This window comes from Bombus vosnesenskii, unplaced genomic scaffold, assembly GCF_011952255.1.
Source record: "Bombus vosnesenskii isolate JDL3184/JDL3185 unplaced genomic scaffold, Bvos_JDL3184-5_v1.1 scf7180000013264, whole genome shotgun sequence".
In the NCBI taxonomy this organism is placed as follows: Eukaryota; Metazoa; Arthropoda; class Insecta; order Hymenoptera; family Apidae; genus Bombus; species Bombus vosnesenskii.
This window is the reverse complement of record NW_022882924.1, coordinates 9,732,860-9,741,713: the sequence shown is the minus strand read 5'-3', so window position 1 is coordinate 9,741,713 and position 8,854 is coordinate 9,732,860. Positions and strand designations below refer to the sequence as shown.

The window sequence follows — 8,854 nt, the reverse complement described above, 5'->3', positions numbered from 1 at the left end:
GCCAGGCGGGTAGTCAGTGCGTCGTCAGCCTTCGCGTCGTCGTGATGCTCTTCTGTTCTTTCTTGTCTTTCTGGTTTCGCCCTTCCAGTTCATTCAGCGCCTATCTCGTCGGTACACTAGCTATATCGTGTTATTGTGACTTTTTCTATTCTTCCATCACAGAAAACGATCGTCAATACTATTCATTCAATTAGTTGGAAGTTGAAAATAAATTTGTGTTTTTATATTTGATTCATTGCTTTTTAAAACGTTCTTGTGATTTCATGTGTTGTTGCTGTCGCACGCGATTTATACTGACAATCATAAACTTCAGATTCCCCGGAGAACTTGAATGGAAAGAGTACCGAGATTCATCGTAAAGGAACAGTTTGACGCGCTTCAATACTACATTTCTCTCGTTTTACTTTAAATTGGCTGTTTGTTTTGTGGTGGATTTTCATCGTTCTTTTCAAGAGTTCTCAAAATCGAGAGAGGGAGAGAGAAATATTATCCTTTTACGTGTGATTGTGTTTTCTCTAGTGCTATTAATAAACTTATCAATGGTTTCTGTGATGATCTTTTCATAGAAGAGGGTATGTGTTTATACTTGATTTGTCTACACGTTTGTGTTCATGATTATTCAATAGATCACAATGAATGAAATTGTCCATATTTTAAAACATATTCTTATATATTAATAATTGCAAATTAAATAATATCGGTGTATTATTCATGAAGTTTAAAGTTTGTAATCTTTTATTGAATTTTATTCTCTTTCTGGTCGATTAATACTTAACGAAATAATAATAATATCTTACTATCAAATATATCTTACTATCAACAATAGAAAGATTTATTTCAGAATAATGAAAAACTGTTTGTTTTTTCCTTTTAATTGATCTTGAAGCTTAAATTAAATACCTTTACTTACTATTGAATAATCTATTATAAATTTGTAAGAATTTTTTCTAAATGAAATTAAACTAAGAGCAAACGTTGGAATGTTCGAATTATGACATAAATATATAATAATATTTATAAAACTTTCTCTACCGTTTTATGTTAGCCCTGATTATTTAATATCAAATTTATTACAGAAACGCGCGAACATGTAAAAATCTTGTATATAAATTAAAAAATATTGAAATTTCGAAACATTTGCTTATTAATTATGCTACGTTTAAATCATACGCCATGAAAACGTATGTTCTTTCCAAATATTTTCTTTTGTGAAGTACGTACGCATTTATATGCATGCACAAGTGGCTCTCCAAGTAAAAGATGCAATGAAATTTGCACTTCAAGCGTCAGATCTTAACTAGTGCCTGAGTAATCTGCTTTCAACATATTGTTTGAACATAGGAAGGATTGACTTTTTTGATCATACTTAATTTATTTGTTTATTCTTTTGTTTTCCCTTTTTAGGATACTGTTTTAGTACCTTTATTATTTTATTATTTATCAATCCTTTCGGATCTTTTTGGACATTTTTTTTTATTTATTTGCATTAAACAAAGAATATATTTATTTCTAGAACTCAGTGCAAAAATTCTTTATTATTATTTATAGAGTTTTAATTATGTTATTTATGACTGAAAGAACGGAAATAATTTATGTATCAACGAATATTAAAATTTTTTTTTATATAAACACTTTACATTGTTTTCAATTTTATTATAGGATCCCTTCATACATCCAATTCCAATTTCCAATACCTTTTCTACCTGGAATAAAAAGGGCTATTTGAAAAGGTAAAAAATTATTTGAAAAAATATCGCAAACAATTCTCAGTATTTTTAATTTTACTTTAGAACTAAACTGAAACCTAGTCTAAAACTAACTATATACATGCAAATTAAACGACAGGATATAAACGGAAAACAATTAAGAAAGAAGCTTGATTTAATATATATCGATAATAAATTCAAATAACTAAAAATAACAAATGAAGAATGATTTTAATTCCTGTATCATATTTATGAATCTCATTTATGGCTTTAAATATGTCGTAGATTCTTATTTTGTGGAGTTTTTCCAGATTGAAGTTAGGCTTAGGTTTAGGTTTGGATGTTGAATTTGACTTGTAAAGTAAAATTAGAATTACTTCTAATCATCTGCAACGCTATTTTTCTGATATTTTGCTTATTCAAATAGTCCTTTTTAACATATTGAAGTTTGAAAAGCATCAAAGGTATTCACCAAATTATATAATATTAGCTCATTTTGCAATAAAATATTATTTTTTACAAAGTCATAATGGAGCGTTGATTTTGATCATGACTACTATAATGTTTAAGATTAATTGAATTGATTATAAATATTGTAACGTTGATAATTTATGTATTTGTAGAGCTCTTGGCTAGCATATTTTTAATAGTACGATTGAAATGCTAATATAATATTGAAATATAATAGTATCAGTAGGTTCATACGTATATTAATACATTGAAGTACATAACTTTACGATTGCTTGAATTGATGGCTATATCGTACCGTAGTAGGAGAAATGTGACAAGAAGTTTCGAGATTGACTTTCAGTGAAGGTTGCACCGTGCCATGAATTCTCTGATATCGAACGAACAGCACCGCTTGCTTTATTCTCATTGTTAGGCCGATACGCCAAGTAAAGTGCTTGCGAACTTTTTAGAAAGTTTCAAGTATTTTTTAATATTAAATCATACGATCTCCTTTTTACTCTCTTTTGTATTATATCTATTTTTAATTTTGTTCTTCGATATATATTTTCCAATAGGAATATATATATATATATATATCACACTAGAACTAGCCGCGTTTTTGATAATTTTACCATTTACATCATTTATCTGTTGCACGCTGTGGACTTTAAGAATTTCTCATCTTTACAAATTTACTGACAAAATCAATAGAAAAATAAATCAGATCAAGTATATTCATTTATCTATACATTATACTTTCATTCTTCCTCAACCACAATATGGTTTTTGCGGATTGGGTTACTGTTTTGGCTAAAAACTAAAATTAATTATTCCAGCGTCTATGACTTTTTCCTTACATACCATATAAAATTACGTATTTATTTACATTACTTTTACTACTTTATCTTTTCAATGATAATTATTATTGATGATATATGGTGATGAACAACTAGGTCCATCATGGTATACAGTGACATCGTAAAGTGACGAATAGCATCATTATAGAGGAACTAGTAGGGTCGTTGGACAAGTACAATGAAGAACAAAATTATTAATACGGTAGACAGCTTGATTATAACTGTATGAAGAAAAATACTGCTGTTTATTCGACCAATCGCGGGGAGACGTAGTCGCTAGGAGAGACGTCAACGGGAGCCGTAAATTCCCGTTACGATTATAACAATCGACACCACGACTTGATCGATCCCCTGATTTCCGTTGAGATAATAGGGGTGATTGAGTTTGTATAACACTGTGATTCACAGAATTATAAATTATATATTTCCAACACTTAGATTACACTGATGAGCATAGATAGATAGATAATCACTTATCGCACGAAGATAAGATAGATATGTACGTTAGAGCAGGGCTCTTATAATTGGATTTAATGTATTAGTGGACGTAGCACTATAAGATATTTAGGAGAGGAAATGTATGCTCGACAATACCGAGACCGACTCTCGCGTTATGCTTAGACTGCCCCGATAGGCATTAGCGGTAGACTTAGTAGTTGACTTTTCCAACGATGTAGAAGAAGTGAAGTTGAGTGACGATGCTGTGTCGGAGGAAAGCTAAGGATCGGTGTGTCTAGCGCACGGGACCATCGGATTTGTTGGTGACGATTTTAGTTAGGAGAGTGAGGGAATAGGCTTCGTTGTTAATTGGTTAAACGAAGGGTCTTAACCGTCCTCGAGAGAAAGTGGTTAGTGGGAGGAAAGTTGCAGCATACGTGAGAAAAACTAACTTTCCCTTGTCAAGCCGTGGTAGACAAGAGTCTTTAAAAATTCTTCGGAAACAGACGTTTGTTTGGTTTGAAGGACCTCTACTAGGAAATTCCTGAGATTTATGGGAGATACTTAAGGCTATTGAGGGTACACCGTACGGAACAGCGGACATCTGGTGTCCGTCTGGCCCGCGGTGTGTGACCTGGGCCAGGCAGAGGGTCGCCCGGCGTAACAACTGCCATAATACAAATCTACTACTTTTTTTCTTCACAAATTAGTATTTTTGTTATTTGATTTTACATTTAATCAGTAAAAGTTTGATTACAGCCGAATATTTTTGCAAACGTTAAGATATGTAATATATATATATTATATATATGTATATATATATATGATCTATATATTTTTAAGTTAAAGTAGTATCGAGTTTGTTTAAGCTGATTTTAACGAAGAAAACCTTACAAATCGAATGCAGCGCTTTTTTCGGGGAAAAGTGGAAATTATAAAAGTTCCATTTTAGTCAGCCAAAGTGTTAACTTACCTCCTGTTAGCTCTAAGCATCATATGACGGCTGCTTTGTTCTCTTGTTCACATTCATTCGTTCTTTTTATTTTACCGGCTTGGATTGAGCTCAGAGAATTTCAGAAATCAAAATTTATCAAGGTTTCGTTAATCTCGACTTTGCGGAGATGGACATTTTGATATTAACGCGACGTTAGTCTACTCGATGCTATCGCTTTAACAATATTTTATTAAAGACTCTTAAAGCGCAAAAACGGTCGATAAAAATTGTAGAAATATAAAGAAGTTATTGTGTGTTGGATTTTGAATAAAATTTTTTCATTTCTAAATGACCAAGTTATTAATAATTTTCCACTTCAACTTTCCATTTAAAATCGATTTCCCGAAAAACTTCTTTCTAGATATGTCACTCTTTTAGCTAACTGTCGATATTTTAATAACACGATGCAAAAACATATACATTCCGGATTGTACAAGAAATTTTTTCTAAAATTGATGAAAACCTGTTACAAGGATGTGCTGTAAAATTGATCTCGACTTTCAATTCAAGCATAAGATATTGATCTACAAAATCATTCTTCTTGAAGGGTAATGTTAATTTTTCATGAATGTTAATCAAATATTTTTCGCTAAAGTTCAGTTTCCGACAGTATATTCGCGATATTTTTTACTTAGTCTCTTCGTCTTCCATTCCTTCTTCAAACCCATAAAATAGCACCATTCTCATTAATGCTTCTTAATATGCGTGTCCGTGCACGTACTTCTATATGGCCACCATTAGTAGTACGTGAACTTACTCGTAACTTGATTTTCAAGCTTTTAAAGATTTTTTCAACAAGATCTGATATCGGTCGGAGGCCACGTAAAGCATATTCAATTTCATGCTTCAATTGTTGCACTGACGTAAATCCTTGAGAAGTTCCGATTTGTATACTAGTACATTTTAGACCACTAGTTATACAAATTTGTAGTTTTACAAATTTTCGATTATTTGAATAATATTAATTCCTTCACGTTAAATTAATTCAACGTATCAATAGATATTTCTGTTAGAGATCATATTCATTTATGTGTCATTTAATTAATTAATTCAATTAGTTGTGTAGCTAATGTCTCGTTTTTTTTCTGGAACTTATTTGCGTAGCTTTTCATTTCCTTTTATTTCTATTGTTTTTACTATTATGTATCAATGTTTATTTTAATATGATTATACATATTCTACTTGGTCAATTTGCTACTGCTCTACTTACCAACTCCTAAGTCTAACATTATGGTGATTCTACTTACCAATCAGAGTGTCCGAGGATCAATACTAGTACTATCCTATATCCTAGTGTAGTAATCTAATCTACAGAAATTCCAATTTTGCATTATTAAGTTATTACAACCTTAAGCTATTCTGGATGAATAAAATAAATATTTAAAAAATGTGGTTAACAATTCAAATATTTTTTACCTTCGGCTCATTCTAATGATACATTGTAATCGTAAACTGGAAAATAGATACTTTTCGCGATATAAATTGCACTAATGAAATTTAGTTTTGCAAGAATAATTTAACATTATGCCTTTTTCTTTCTACATTAACCTTTCATTGAAGCTACTATGTTAGGAAGCAATCTTAAAGTAATTATATTTTCTGTAATGTGGAAATTTTTCTAAAACTAGGGCGCCGTTAATTTTGTTTCGTAAAATAAAACGAGAAATTTTTGTTTATATTGTGTGTTTAATCTAATCTGCTTCTAATCTGTTTCTAAGGTTATTCATGTCCACGATGAGAATGCTCAGTGTAATAGAATGCATTTATAATAGGTAGTATAAATTAATATCCGTGAAGATTGCTGTTATCAAATTTTGATACATTTGTAAAAAAGAAGACTGTGTTTCGGATAAAATTAATTAACTTTCTATAAAAGATTTATTATTTTCACTATTATTTATTGTACATAGTCCTTACATAACGGCTTAGGACGACCTTCCGGTTTTATATCTTTCTCTTATCTCCTCCGCTTACTTTTCATCCTCTTGGTTCATCCTTCTCCATCTACCCTATTATATTTAGTATTTTTCGTTTTTCTTGTCTGTAATAGTGGAAAACATAAATTCGAAACTTGATCGGATAGTTTTAAGGGGTCAATAAAAAATATTGGATAAGTGTGTCGTTTGTATAATTATGGGGTGATATTCATATTCTCGGTGAGCCACATTCGAATGGCAAACAGAACGATTGAAGTCAGTAGTCGATAAGTTGGAACATATTGAACTGGCCCATCGTTTATCCGATCAAACCATTTGTCCTGTATGGGCAATATTCACGATAGGATCATGCACTATCAAGGTTAATTCGGATCCTGCAACCTCGAGACGGAAATAGATGCACATAATTCTATTCGTAAATACAATGTTGTCAATTTATCTTTATACCAAACACTTACCATTCATATCGTTTTAACGCTAATGGACCAATGTATTGTACACGTATGGACAATGTTTGAGGTTTCGAGATTAGTTTCTTGAACAAAGGAGATTATCCAAAATTTTCTGCACTGACAACGTTCAGTATTTTATAAGCATTCTATATGACGAGAACATTTTGTATAAAGAAAATTTTATATTTTGATCTATGTATAGTTTCAAATACTTTTAATAGATTTTGAAAGGAATATTAGGATGATTCAGAATTTAACAATTTTATCTTATGATTTATTAAATTGTTTAGTCCATTTATTAAGTTGCGTAGAATTTTAAGTTTGCGTAAAAAAGCTAATCAGCGTCAATATTTTTATTCATCATTGATATATATATACATGTAGTATCGTGGAACAAAGGCCTAAGAGATATCGGGCGAACTATAAACAATGTCGCGAGAAAGTCGAAGCACCGACAGGCCCAACGATGTATCGTCGGTCTTTCGGTCGAATAGGTTACGCAAAAAAAGGCCTACGTGACTTTGACTACGAGCGGTTGCGGAGCACGTGCGTGGTGGGGCTAAGAAAAAGACAAAGGAACGATGAGTCATTCGAAAAACAGAGTGTGATTAAAAAAGCGGAGTGCGAGTTGAGCGAGGGCAGAGTTTTGCGAGTGACGTTGCCGAGAGAGTGTTGATTGCGTTTTGGTAAAAGTCGAGTCGCTATCTAGTTATTTAGTTGCGCTGTTTTCTGTACATTTGGTGTGAATAGTTCAGGTTGAACAACAATCGTCTTTTTCTGTCCGATTAATATCTCTATTGTCCATTCTTTGTAAATATACTATATTACGATATTACATTTTTTGGGGGCTCAGCCGGGATTGGACAAGACAGAAAACGAAACGGTTTAACAGAGCTATTCGAGCTAGTTGTGAATTTACCGGTACGCGGTGCGATAAAAGACGATATCGTTGACTGCTTAAGTTTATGTAGTGTGAAAAATGGCAAATGTTGGGGACGAACGATTGTCGGGTGAAGAGGGTTCGACGCTGGAGGAGCTGAGGAGTAAGCTCGCGCGAATGAACCTCCCTATATCTGGTGCGAGGTCAGTGCTGATGGCAAGGCTGAATCGGGCGTGTAGGGCTGGACAATCGTATCGTAAGGGATCGACGGGCGGTGAAGAGCTAACCGGTCAACGAGATTTAGAAAATGTACAGAGAGCTGAGCGTGATTGTAACGAAGGTGAGAATTTTAAGAAAATGAGTACGAAGGAGTTGAAGGAGCGCCTCGTTAGTTTAGGTTTAAAAACGACGGGAAGAAAAGTAGAATTACGCGCACGGCTACAAGCGGCCATGGATGGTGACGATGTATCGTCGGAAGAAGAGAGCTCCGACGAAAGTGAAGGCGAGGACGATAAACAAGGCGCGCGAGAATACAGGAGAGGCACGCGAGCGGTGTATCAGGACCGCGATGAGTATCACCAGAAGGTATGTGTCGGTTCGATGTTGAGTCTTAAAGACGTAGAAGACTCATTAGAGAAATTCAGCGGGGATGATCTGCTGAGTGTAAATCAGTGGGTGGAAGACTTCGAGGAAATGGCAGAAGTGTGGGGTTGGTCAGACGCCCACATGGTGGCCTATGCTAAGAAATTACTCGCAGGCTCCGCTCAGGCCTTCGTACGACAAGAACGATGCGCGAAGTCCTGGGCAAAGCTAAAGAGGGCGTTGAGGGATGAGTTCGAAAATGTAGTAAGTGCCCAGCAACATGAGGATGATCTTGAGCAACTGGTTGGATTTAAGAAGCAATTGGAGAAGAAATTAGCTGATGCTTACGAAGAGGTCGAGGAACAACGTCAGGTTGTTGGACAATGGAAACGACGCGTGCAAAGTCTGAATGGCGAGATGCACGACTTGAGACTACTGTTGGAAGAACAAACAGCTAGGAATAATCTTCTGGAAAAGAAACAGCGCAAATTTGATTCAGAAACTCAGAATCTAAGGAACGATCTGCGGCAAGAGAAAGCGCGACGTAAAAGATTAGCT

At 33.8% G+C, this 8,854-nt stretch overlaps 1 protein-coding gene across 3 annotated transcripts in view; it reads left to right on the top strand.

Annotated features, from left to right (window-relative positions):
• LOC117237218 (trace amine-associated receptor 9) overlaps positions 1-8,854 on the top strand; it is a 92,866-nt gene continuing 84,012 nt past the window's right edge. For all 3 annotated transcript variants that reach the window (XM_033500980.1, XM_033500990.1, XM_033500975.1), the window contains exon 1: positions 1-572. The gene's annotated coding sequence lies outside the window, so the exon portion shown is untranslated. The remainder of the gene's footprint in view (positions 573-8,854) is intronic.